The sequence below is a fragment of the Balaenoptera musculus genome, chromosome 18 (assembly GCF_009873245.2).
Source record: "Balaenoptera musculus isolate JJ_BM4_2016_0621 chromosome 18, mBalMus1.pri.v3, whole genome shotgun sequence".
Lineage (NCBI taxonomy): Eukaryota > Metazoa > Chordata > Mammalia > Artiodactyla > Balaenopteridae > Balaenoptera > Balaenoptera musculus.
In genome coordinates this window covers 2,829,896-2,842,561 of record NC_045802.1, presented here as the reverse complement: position 1 = coordinate 2,842,561, position 12,666 = coordinate 2,829,896, and positions in this window count along the sequence as shown.

The window sequence follows — 12,666 nt, the reverse complement described above, 5'->3', positions numbered from 1 at the left end:
TCAAAGTGGCAAAAATTAAAGACAAAGAAAAATTATTGAAAGCAGCAAGGGAAAAACGACAAATAACATACAAGGGAACTCCCATAAGGTTAACAGCTGATTTCTCAGCAGAAACTCTATAAGCCAGAAGAGAGTGGCATGATATACTTAAAGTGATGAAAGGGAAGAACCTACAACCAAGATTACTCTACCCAGCAAGGATCTCATTTAGATTTGATGGAGAAATCAAAAGCTTCACAGACAAGCAAAAGCTAAGAGAATTCAGCACCACCAAACCAGCTCTACAACAAATGCTAAAGGAACTTCTCTAAGTGGGAAACACAAGAGAAGAAAAGGACCTACAAAAACAAACCCAAAACAATTAAGAAAATGGTCACAGGAACATACATATTGATAATTACCTTAAACGTGAATGGATTAAATGCCCCAACCAAAAGACATAGACTGGCTGAATGGATACAAAAACAAGACCCATATATATGCTGTCTACAAGAGACCCACTTTAGACCTAGGGACACATACAGACTGAAAGTGAGGGGATGGAAAAAGATATTCCATGCAAATGGAAATCAAAAGAAAGCTGGAGTAGCTATACTCATATCAGATAAAATAGACTTTAAAATAAAGAATGTTACAAGAGACAAGGAAGGACACTACATAATGATCCAGGGATCAATCCAAGAAGAAGATATAACAATTATAAATATATATGCACCCAACATAGGAGCACCTCAATACATAAGGCAACTGCTAACAGCTATAAAAGAGGAAATCGACAGTAACACAATAATAGTGGGGGACTTTAACACCTCACTTACTCCAATGGACAGATCATCCAAAATGAAAATAAATAAGGAAACAGAAGCTTTAAATGACACAATAGACCAGATAGATTTAATTGATATATATAGGACATTCCATCCAAAAACAGCAGATTACACGATCTTCTCAAGTGCGCACGTAACATTCTCCAGGATAGATCACATCTTGGGTCACAAATCAAGCCTCAGTAAATTTAAGAAAATTGAAATCATATCAAGCATCTTTTCTGACCACAACACTATGAGATTAGAAATCAATTACAGGGAAAAAAATGTAAAAAACACAAACACATGGAGGCTAAACAATACGTTACTAAATAACCAAGAGATCACTGAAGAAATCAAAGAGGAAATCAAAAAATACCTAGAGACAAATGACAATGAAAACACGACGACCCAAAACCTATGGGATGCAGCAAAAGCAGTTCTAAGAGGGAAGTTTATAGCTATACAAGCCTACCTAAAGAAACAAGAAAAATCTCAAGTAAACAATCTAATCTTACACCTAAAGGAACTAGAAAAAGAAGAACAAACAAAACCCAAAGTTAGCAGAAGGAAAGAAATCATAAAGATCAGACCAGAAATAAATGAAATAGAAACAAAGAAAACAATAGCAAAGATCAATAAAACTAAAAGTTGGTTCTTTGAGAAGATAAACAAAATTGATAAGCCATTAGCCAGACTCATCAAGAAAAAGAGGGAGAGGACTCAAATCAATAAAATCAGAAATGAAAAGGAGAAGTTACAACAGACACCGCAGAAATACAAAGCATCCTAAGAGACTACTACAAGCAACTTTATGCCAATAAAATGGACAACCTGGAAGATATGGACAAATTTTTAGAAAGGTATAACCTTCCAAGACTGAACCAGGAAGAAACAAAATATGAACAGACCAATCACAAGTAATGAAATTGAAACTGTGATTAAAAATCTTCCAACAAACAAAAGTCCAGGACCAGATGGCTTCACAGGTGAATTCTATCAAACATTTAGAGAAGAGCTAACACCTATCCTTCTCAAACTCTTCCAAAAAATTGCAGAGGAAGGAACACTCCCAAACTCATTCTGTGAGGCCACCATCACCCTGATACCAAAACCAGACAAAGACACTACAAAAAAAGAAAATTACAGACCAATATCACTCATGAATATAGATGCAAAAATCCTCAACAAAATACTAGCAAACAGAATCCAACAACACATTAAAAGGATCATATACCATGATCAAGTGGGATTTATGCCAGGGATGCAAGGATTCTTCAATATACGCAAATCAATCAATGTGATACACTGTATTAACAAACTGAAGAATAAAAACCATATGATCATCTCAATAGATGCAGAAAAAGCTTTTGACAAAATTCAACACCCATTTATGATAAAAACTCTCCAGAAAGTGGGCATAGAGGGAACCTACCTCAACATAATAAAAGCCATATATGACAAAGCCACAGCAAACATCATTCTCGATGGTGAAAAACTGAAAGCATTTCCTCTAAGATCAGGAACAAGACAAGGATGTCCACTCTCGCCACTACTATTCAACATAGTTTTGGAAGTCCTAGCCATGGCAATCAGAGAAGAAAAAGAAATAAGAGGAATACAAATTGGAAAAGAAGACATAAAACTGTCACTGTTTGCAGATGACATGATACTATACATAGAGAATCCTAATGATGCCACCAGAAAACTACTAGAGCTAATCAATGAATTTGGTAAAGTTGCAGGATACAAAATTAACGCACAGAAATCTCTTGCATTCCTATACACTAACGATGAAAAATCTGAAAGAGAAATTAAGGAAACACTCCCATTTACCACTGCAACAAAAAGAATAAAATACCTAGGAATAAACCTACCTATGGAGACAAAAGATTTGTAGGCAGAAAACTATAAGACACTGATGAAAGAAATTAAAGATGATACAAACGGATGGAGAGATATACCATGTTCTTGGACTGGAAGAATCCATATTGTGAAAATGACTATACTACCCAAAGCAATCTACATATTCAATGCAATCCCTATCAAATTACCAATGGCATTTTTTACAGAACTAGAACAAAAAATCGTAAGATTTGTATGGAGACACAAAAGACCCCGAATAGCCAAAGTGGTCTTGAGGGGAAAAAACGGAGCTGAGGAATCAGACTCCCTGACTTCAGACTATACTACAAAGCCACAGTAATGAAGACAATATGGTACTGGCACAAAAACAGAAATATAAATCAATGGAACAGGATAGAAAGCCCAGAAAGAAACCCACGCACCTATGGTCAACTAATTTATGACAAAGGATGCAAGCATATACAATGGAGAAAAGACAGTCTCTTCAATAAGTGGTGCTGGGAAAACTGTACAGCCTATGTAAAAGAATGAAATTAGAACACTCCCTAACACCATACACAAAAATAATCTCTAAATGGATTAGAGACCTAAATGTAAGACTGGACACTGTAAAACTCTTAGAGGAAAACATAGGAAGAACACTCGTTGACATAAATCACAGAAAGATCTTTTTTGATCCACCTCCTTTAGTAATGGAAATAAAAACAAAAATAAACAAATGGGACCTAATGAAACTTAAAAGCTTTTGCACAGCAAAGGAAATTACGAACAAGACGAAAGGACAACCCTCAGAATGGGAGAAAATATTTGCAAATGAATCAACGGACAAAGGATTAATCTCCAAACTATATAAACAACTCATGCAGCTCAATATTAAAAAAAGAAACAACCCAATCCAAAAATGGGCAGAAGTCCTAAATAGACATTTCTCCAAAGAAGACATACAGATGGCCAAGAAGCACATGAAAAGCTGCTCAACATCACTAATTATTAGAGGAATGCAAATCAAAACTACAATGAGGTATCACCTCACACCAGTTAGAATGGGCATCATCAGAAAAAATACAAACAACAAATGCTGGAGAGGGTGTGGAGAAAAGGGAAGCCTCTTGCACTGTTGGTGGGAATGTAAATTGATACAGCCACTATGGAGAACAGTATGGAGGTTCCTTAAGAAACTAAAAACAGATGTCCATATGACCCAGCAATCCCACTACTGGGCATATATGCTGAGAAAACCATAATTCAAAAAGACACATGCACCCCAACGTTCATTGCAGCACTATTTACAATAGCCAGGTCATGGAAACAACCTAAATGCCCATCGACAGACGAATGGATAAAGAAGATGTGGTACATACATACAATGGAATATTAGCCATAAAAAGGAACGACATTGAGTCATTTGTAGAGACGTGGATGGATCTAGAGACTGTCCTACAGAGTGAAGTACGTCAGAAAAAGAGAAACAGGACTTCCCTGGTGGCACAGTGGTTAAGAATCCGCCTGCCAATGCAGGGGACACGGGTTCGAGCCCTGGTCCGGGAAGATCCCATGTGCTGCGGAGCAACTAAGCCTGTGCACCACAGCTACTGAGCCTGCGCTCTAGAGCCCACAAGCCACAACTACTGAGCCCACGTGCCACAACGACTGAAGCCTGTGCGCCTAGAGCCCGTGCTCCGCAACAAGAGAAGCCACCGTAATGAGAAGCCCGCGCACCGCAATGAAGAGTAGCCCCTTCTCGCCACAAGTACAGAAAGCCTGCGCGCAGCAATGAAGACCCAACGCAGCCAAAAATAAATAAATAAATAAATCTGTAAAATTAAAGAAAAAAAAGAACGAGAAAAACAAATATTCTTTGTTAACGCATATATGGAACCTAGAAAAATGGTACAGATGAACCGGTTTGCAGGGCAGAAATAGAGACACAGATGTAGAGAACAAACGTATGGACACCAGTGGGGGAAAGTGGCGGGGGGTGGTGGTGGTGGGATGAACTGGGAGATTGGGATTGACATGCATACACTAATATGTATAAAATGGATAACTAATAAGAACCTGCTGTATAAAAAAATAAATAAAATAAAATATAGACATTCAAAATAAAGTTAAATAATTATGCAATATGCCTAAAAACCACTGAATTATATACTTCAAATGGGTAAATTTTATGGTATGTGAATTATATCTTAATAAAGCTGTTTAAAAAATAAATCTATAATTATACTTTATCAATATTTATCTCCTCACTACACTGTGAAGCCAGATATGTATCCTTTCATCTTTATTTATTCAGTAAATAATAGAGTGCCTTGTATATGGCAGCCCAGCTGGGTGCATCTTTATCAAAGCTTCACTGATGATTAGGAAATTCTTGCTAAATGATCTTCTGCCATAACAGTTTTCTTCCTGAAAGTGGTAGATATGTTTACTTCCTTTCTCTATTCTGTGGGTAACAAGCTCCAAAACATAGTGTTTGACTGGAGGTGTGATTGTTTCTGTATATGATGAAACAATTCCATTTTGTTATGAAATTATAACTTCCTGAAAGTACCTAGTACATATTAATGCTCATAATTCTCCCTTTTCAAGGTACATAACCACTTTTTATTTAGTTTTAACACCTTCAGAAATAGATGAAATATTGTCACATAGAGAAAGTTAGAATGAAGATTGATTTTCTCTTGCTATGCAAACTGTCAATTTCTCTTCTTCCTACACGATTTTTAGAAACATGAACACTTTGCTTACTCACTTGATAGCAAATGATAGAAGGTAAACTTGAACTACCTTGAATAAAATGGATGATCTCTTATAAAGATACTGCTAGAATGTCTTCAAGCCACCCATGGACAGTCAGCAATAGTTAGGATGCTTTGGCTGCAAATAACATAATTCTAGAATCAAACTGGGTTAAACCACAAGGGAAAAAATTGTCATGCCACATGGTCATGGGTGATCAAGTGAAAAACAGCCCTAAAGTATTTCATCTTCATATACTGAAAAATTGGCCACTTCAACTCTCACCGTTGAAGGGCTACAGGTGGGACATTCAGAGCTGTACCTGCTTACTCTCCTTATGAAAAGGGTCCTGGGCCCCTATCTCTTAAAAGAAGGCGTGTTTTCTAGAAGTTGACATTTCCCTTCCCTAATTGACTGATGTATTTCCAAGTACTGTATATCAAAAGGGTTTGGAACTGGATTTAGAAACTCCAAGCTTAGGACTTGAGTCAGTTCAGCTTCTTTGAGGAGTAGATGTTGAGACAGGAGATGCACTGGAGGAAATGCCTGTAAAGGATAAACCGGAGATAGCAGAAGGAGGCAGGAAGTACCTTTAGACACTGATGAAGGTCTGTCTGACCCCTGTGAAAGGAGAGGGGTGAAGGAATATCAGGCAAGAAGAGTCTCAGCACAGCTCTGAGAAAGTTTCAGGCAGGCCAATGTGGAGTCCCCAAGTCAAAACTGCCCATTAGATGGGTTCTGCATCCCACAGAAATTACCCAGCATTCGTATGGAAATGGACTCCCAATAACCAAAACGATCTTGAAAAAGACAAAGTAGGAGGACTCACACTTCCCAATTTCAAAACTTACTACAAAGCTACAGTAATCAAGACAGTGTAGTACTGGCATAGGGACAGATATATAGATTGACAGAACAGAATTGAGAGTCCAGAAATAAAGCTCTGCATTTACGGCCAATCGGTTTTTGACAAGGGTGCTAAAACAATTCAATGGGGGAAAGAATAGTCTTTTCAACAAATCAGAACAGCTGGATATCCACACACAAAAGAATGAAATTGGACCTCTACTTCACACCATATACGAAAATGGATGATAGTCCTAAATGTAAGCGCTCAAACTATAAACATAACTATACATTTTTATGACTTTGGGTTAGGTAATGGCTTCTTAGATATGACACCAAAAGCACAAGAGACAAAAGAAAGGAATAAACTGGACTGCATCAGAATTTTAAACTTTTCAATTTTGCTATAAATTAAACCAACAAGAAAGTGAAGAGACAATCCACAGAATGGGAGAAAATATTTGCAAATCCTATCTCTGGTAAGGGGCTTGTATCCAGATAGATAAAGAAATTTTATGATTCAATAATAAAAAGACAACCCAATTAAAAATGGGCAAAGGATCTGAATAGACATTTCTCCAAAGAAGATATACAAATAGCCATACAAATAGGTATACAAATAAGCACGTGAAAAATGCTCAAAATAGTTAACCACCAGGGAAATGCAAATCAAAACTGCAATAGCATACCATTTCACATCCAATAGGATGGCTACAATAAAAAAGACAGTAACAAGTGTTGGTGAGGATGTGGAGAAGCTGGAACCCTCATATATTACTAATGGGAATGTAAATGGTAAAACTGCTTTGGAAAACAGTTTGGTAGTTACTCAAAAAGTTAAACATGGAGTTATTATATGACTCGGAAATTCCACTCCTAGGTATATACCCAAGAAAATGAAATGTGAATATATTGAGTATATCAAATATATTTGGTATTTATATGAATATAACCCATTCATATATATATGTGAAATATGTCCACCCCAAAATTTGTACATGAATGTTCACAGAAACTTTATTCATAAGAGCCAAAAAGTGGAACCAACCCACAGTTCATCAACTGGTAAGTGGTAGATCCATATAGTGGAATATTATTTAGCAGTAAAAGGAAACAAAGTATTGTCACATGCTACAACACCTTGAAAATGTAATGCCAAGTGAAAGAAAGACCACAAACTGTGTGATTCCAATCATATAAGATGTCCAGAATAGGCAATTCTATACAGACAGAAAGTAGATTAGTGGTTGCCTGGGGCTAGGTGTGGAGGAAATGGGGAGTGAGTGCTAATAGGTACGGAGTTTCTTTTAGGGAAGATGAGAATGTTCTAGAATTAGTGGTGATGGTTGCATAAATCTGTGAATATAATAAAAACCGTTGAATTATACACGCGAAATGACTGAATCTTGTGGTATGTGCATTATACCTCTATTAAATTGTTCAAAATTTTAAAAGAAATGGTCCATGCTCACTGATTGGAGGAGCCCAGGGGAAACATGGCCCAATAACACAGCGGTGGACCTCAAAGCTCAGCTGAAACTGAGTCCCCCTAAAACGAAGTTACTCTGCCGAGTTTATGATTAACCTCTCTATCCAAAACTTTATTCCCTTTCTTGTTCCACACCTGTTCCCCTTCAAGACTGAGGAGTATCAAAGAAAAGGTGAGATTGTAACTGAGAAGGACCCTATGGGGCCTTCCTGGGGCAGACCCCTCTCCCCCATGTCCGCCAAATGCCTTCTTGTCTGTAGAAAAACTTTAGCCTCCTAGGTCTTCCCTGGGTTCCAAAGAGCAAATTTAATCAGAGAAGTGAGAAAATGCAGAAACAAAGGAACACAGTCAAGCAATTCCAAACAGTAATAGTTTAGCCATTAAACAAAGTCAAAGACCTTTAGTTCCTTCTTCAGGGCTGTAGATAATATTCTGAGCCATCCTTGAGTTGTTCTGCAGATACTGAAACCCCCATCAGGTGGAAGAAGTTAACTGCTGCTTGACCACCAGCGAGTAGGTCCCAGATGGGCTGGAACCAGGTTGATGCTGTTGACTCCTGATTACCTCACCACCAGCCAATCACAAGAATGTGCACCAGCTGATCACGCACCCCCCTACCCCTCTCCCTCACCCTGTCTTTAAAAACCTTTCCTTGCTTGCCTTGCCAGAAAGGCTGCCCCTTCCTTCACCGCAAACAGGTGTCATAGATAGGCTTTACCACGCTGGGCAAAGGGACCCAAGTTTGGTTCAGTAACACAGCGTCAGGGGCTGCCAGTCAGCTGAATCCCCACGACAGAGTCTCTTGAAGAAGACAACAGCACATTTCCACAGCCCCATGCAAACCAAGAACCACCACATGACATCCGCATGCAATGATCTTCAGAGAAAACACTGTTCTTTTGCAATTTCATGTTCATTCATTTAATAGAGATCAATTCACACCCAGTGTCCTGCTATGAATCAGGCCCTAGCGCGGCTGGGGAAAGAAACGACCTCCTGGGCTCAATTCCTCGCGAGGTTTTCCTTCTCCCAACGTTACAATCACTGCTAATGTTAAATGAAAGAGGCTTTTCACACATGCACACTGGTTTATCTGATCCTCACACAGCGCTTCACGATAATTACCACTACTAACCAAGGATAAGCTTACATAGTTTACATTTGCCCAAAATCAAAGAAGCCAATAAAAGGTCATTACCAACCTCCAAATTCTACTCTTTCCGAAACAACTGTCTCCGTCCTGCGTCCTCGCTCCTGGGTGGCCCCATACCACCAACTCAGCCGCAGCCGCAGGTGTCAACCCAGGTTCAGCCGGAAGGATGGAGCATGCGCGCCAGCTAGACCACGCGAGCCACGCCTGGGTGGATTCGATTGGACCAGCCCTGGTCACGTGCTCGCCGCTCAGCCAAGCACTGCCTCGGAGAGGTGCCGAGCTCACCGGCGGCCGCGTGAGGATCTCGCGAGGTCTGGGCCACGTGTCCCCTCCCCCCCCCACCCCCCCGCCCTGAGGCAGAAGCCGCAGGGTATCCGAAACACGTGGAGTGAGCGAGACCAGAGCGGCCGCGCAGAGAGAAAAGGTCACCGTGGGTGATGTTAGCAGACTGGATGCCGGGCAGGAAGCGGTCGGTGCTCACCGCCCTGGTGGAGGGGCCCCGCTGGGCGGCTTTGCGGGGCAGACCAGGTGATACAAAGTGCCGCAAAGGGGAAGCCAGGCTCTGCCGGGATGGACAGTGTCCAGCTTCGGCTGCTCTTCTTCAGCCCTGAGACCACGACGCTTAGCCCCCTAGAGCCTGGGAGCGGTGGGGTCATAGGTTGCTGATTCCACCCAGAGACGCTTGCCCACAGTGTGCAAGGGGCGGCACACAGCGGCCGAAGCGTGGGGCTGCGCCGTGAGATGAGCAGGAAAGGTCTCCCTTGCCTCACCTTGGAATCGTAGCTGGGGAGGGACTCCCGTGTTCACCGGGCCGCCACCCCCACTACGCCTTCAGGCAGAGGCACGCCCAGACTGCCCCGCGTGGGTGACAGGCTTTCTGGGTTTACCGTCTGCAAAAGAGGAGGCCAGCCTTCCCTAGAGCTACTTACAGCGCCCCTCCCTTTCTTCCGTCCTGTCCTGAAGAAGAGCCACCTGCTCGCCATTTCCTCTGTCACCGCCCTTTAGGTACGGGAACCTTGTCCTTCTCAGATACTCGGGACGGACGTCAGCTGAGCGAGCACCAATTACCAGCCAATGCCTGCTGGTGACTGTGGTCAGAGATGGAAAAGATAAGGTCCCTGCCCCCAAGGAGCTTGCAACCTAGCGGAAAAGAAGTATCTGCATAAACGCTTCCATAGTGACGTAATAACCTGTCCAAGCGCGGGTGTGCGGGGCCTCAGAGGAAGGAGTGCTGAGGCCGGCGAGCCAGGAAGATCCGGAGAAGGGCTTCAGAGCGGATTGTTCAAGCGGAGCAAGGTGTTAAATATAGATTTTCTTATTTTTAAAGACTTGTTTTAAAAAACTTAGAGAATGCAGAATAAGAAAGAAGAAAATAACCACAATCTATGGGTATCTCCCCATTTTTCTCAGCTATTACATATTGCTTTGTAACTGACTCTTTTGCTGTAAAAATATAACCATTTTAATCATAAGTATGTTTCGGGACCAGTTTTCATGGTGACGTCGTATTCTACCGAATGTTTTTGAGGGTCTTTGAGAGAAACCAGTGAGTAGCCCCCATCTTCCCTACCCAAATCAATCGAGAGATAAGACAGCTGGTGGAGAACCAGAATATCACCCTATTCCTAATTAAGGCTAAATGGAAGGCAGAGCCCAGAACGAGAAACAAACTGGGCCAGTGTGGTCATTGCCTGGAGGAGCCCAGGGGAAGCAAGTCTCTGCTCAGACCTTGCAAGAACCCACCCCAGGGAAAGCGCAGAGCAGACAACTCCCCAGGCCCCCGGCGTCCCATCGGCCCAAGTGCAGAGGGATGGAGAAAGGGGACAAATTCTCCATGCAGAGGGCCTTTGCTCACCCCCACCTGCTGCCCATAACTCACCAGCGGCTGCAACTCCCAACCCTCTCTGGGTAAGAGGAGGGGGTGGGGAGAGAAGCCAGGAGGATTGAGGAGAAGCCTACAAAACCAGCAGCTGGGATGGAGGCGTCCCCTCTAACATACGAAGGTCCCATTACTCATTGAACCAACCCTCTATTGCTGTATGTTTAGGTTGTTTCCAGACAACATAGACATTAAATACCTTTGTAATTAATCTTTGTCCATGTTTATGGTAATTTCCTCAAGATAAAGTCCTGGGAGTGGAATCCTGGACCAAATGATGTTAGCGTTTCCCTCTGGAAGGTTTGTGTTACTGGACGTTGCTACTAGCAGTATGTGAGAACATGTTTCCTTAACACACACACACCCTGGGTCAGTCCTTCCTTGTTGATCTTTGTGAATTTGATGGCAAAATGTCTGCACCTCAGTGTTATTTCAATTTTGAGCAGTCTAAGGGAGCCTTCCATTAGAAAATACAATTTCTTAGTAGTTCTGGGGCAAGATAAGCCTAAACGTCCTAATCATAAAATGGGACTAAATAGTCCCTACCTTTTGGATGAGAGTCGTGTGGACATTGCTTGGCCCGTGGTGGGCAGTGAATAAATTGTAACCATTGTGGAATCACCTTAGAGCCCCTGGGAGGAGGGTGGGGTAGACACATCTGAAAGCTGCCGCCCTTCTCCCTCGCATCTTTGTGTTTATGTATCTGTCTCCCTGGGGCCACGCAGGGAGGAGCGGTAACTTACAGGGTGGTTTGGGCATTCTGGGGACTTCTGCCCAGAACACCACCTAGCAACCCTCCCGGGCCACCAGGATTTCTAGCACCTGGCGGTTGGCTCATCAGCCCATCGCTGGGCTCTCTGTGCCCCGCGTCCCTCACGCTGGGGTCTTTCTCAGGGTCCTTCAGGGTGTGCCCCGCACCTGCGTGGCGTCTCGTCAGGTCAGCTCCTCCCGTCCCCTTCCCCACCCTCACCAGGCAAGGGGAGGGCCCACCGTCCTCGTTGCCCTCGGTTCGTCTTTGGTTCCCCACCTCTGACTCGCCTGTGTCTTCAGACAGAGGCCTTAGAAGAGGTCTCCGATTCCACGGCCAGCAGCCCACGGGGCCCGGCAGCAGGAGGCGCGCCCGACCCGGCCTCGTTCACTGATCTGGGCCCGCCTCTCTCTGGGAGCTGCTTGGCTGAGTCTTCGTCCCCTTTGTTTCCTTCTCGAAGTTAGCGAGGAAGAGCAGACAGGAAACCGACAGACAAAGGTCCCTTCTAAAGCCCAGTGGCGAGCAGCCCAAAGGCGGATGGAAGGTCAGAGCAGCTCGGGCGCGGGGCCGGCCTCCGCGTGGAGGGGGCAGAGCGGGAGGTGACCGGCCTGCGGCTCGTGACTGGGGCTCACTGAGCGCTTGACGCCGTCTGCTGCTGCCTGAGCAGTGCGCTCCGTCCGTCCGTCCGTGTGTGTGTGTGTGTCTGTGTCTGTGTCTGTGTGTGTGTGATGCCGGCCACAGGCAGGATCGTCATGAACGCCGCGGGCCCGGATCCACCACTCTGTTCCCTGGGGAATCTCTGCCACAAACGACACCAGACGTTTACCTGCTTACACGTTTCATCGTTTACATAGTGAACAAACTTGGGTTAAAAAATTCACCACGTGGCGCGAGTACATATTCAAAACACTTCAACCCACACCTGTAAGGAATCACCCACTAAGCCGCGCATCCTTCGGGGCCCCCCGAGGACGGCGCGCTCTGCCTGGCGTTCGTGCGAGTCGACCTCAGGCTGGTCAGACGTGACCCCGACACCGACCCGGCCGAGGCCTGGGCCTCGGGGGCGCCGGCCGGTCTCTCCCAACAGGCGCTGACGGCACCCACCATCCCCAGGGTCCCGGCAGGCGGCGCCGCGGG